General features: G+C 32.9%; 1 protein-coding gene across 1 annotated transcript in view; it reads left to right on the top strand.

Moving 5' to 3' along the window:
- Positions 1-894, top strand: part of HMGB1 (high mobility group box 1) — a 5,784-nt gene extending 4,890 nt beyond the window's left edge. Inside the window, exon 4 of the mRNA XM_014965840.1 lies at positions 1-894. This exon is cut by the window's left edge and continues 1,078 nt beyond it. The gene's annotated coding sequence lies outside the window, so the exon portion shown is untranslated.
- Positions 895-1,110: the final 216 nt, after the last annotated feature.

Here is a 1,110-nt window from a genome sequence, read left to right on the forward strand (position 1 = left end):
CATAGGAAGAGTGTATGTCCATCCGGTGTGGAGAAATTTACACCTGTGACTCCGTTACCATGTAATGGACGTTGTATCTGTAAATCTCTGGACACTTGGGAGCGATGAGCGTACCTAAAAATGTGTAAAGTTAAAAAGCATGAAATTACCATATTATTTTTTGGTGACAGGTCTGGTGACGGCCACGGGCTTTATACCATGAAACTCTCCTGGTAGCAAATGGCCCACGAGAAATGATTTTTTCTTTCTAAGATTTCTATAAATGGTACCATTATTATTTGTTAAATCTATGTAAATTCATATTTGTATTCTTGAAATTCTAGTTTTAGCCCTTTAAACAAAGTTGTATATTGTCTCAAATTGAAAATGAGATAAGATGTATTTTTCCTGTTAGGTTTTATACCGCACTCTTGATGTTTGCCCATTTTTAAGTTAAATATAGCTGTATGGAAAAGTACATTTTATTAAATTTTGCATTAAAAACTGAAATGTTTATGGTATACCAACAATGTCTAATTTGGTCAAATATAGTTCTCTTCCAAAACCAAAGCTAAGGGTTTTTTTGCATATTTAGTAAAACTTCAAGTGCTGGCAACTGTAACTATTTTCACATATACCTGCTTACCAGTTTGGGGGACAATTTGGCAATTTTGTGGTTACAAAATTATGGTTCTCTTAAGTGCCAGTGTTTAAACAAAAAAAAAAAAAAAAAGGCAAAAAAAAAAAAGCATTCTTGTAATTTTACACGCTTTTGTGATGGAGTATTGTTTTGTTATACAATTTTGACTTTCAGATTCTTATTTCAATTTGCATTTATGTATAACTTCAGGAGAAATATTGAACATCTTGAATCCTGGATGATACTAATAAACTAATAATTGCAGAGGTTTTAAATACTTAGTTAAATGGCTCGCTTAATATCCTAAGGGTTGGGGTTTGGGGACTTTTGGGGTTTTTTTTGGCGTGTGTTGGTGTTTTCAGGTATGTACATCCCCGCTTTCTGTTTCAGACAGGAGAATGATGCTGTTCACGAGGTCTTTATAATACAGAAAGTTCAGGAGAGAGAGATTTCATTATTTTATTTTATCTTTTTGCTTCTGAAACTGGATA

The sequence above is a fragment of the Calidris pugnax genome, unplaced genomic scaffold, assembly GCF_001431845.1.
Source record: "Calidris pugnax isolate Ruff unplaced genomic scaffold, ASM143184v1 scaffold20, whole genome shotgun sequence".
Taxonomy (NCBI): domain Eukaryota; kingdom Metazoa; phylum Chordata; class Aves; order Charadriiformes; family Scolopacidae; genus Calidris; species Calidris pugnax.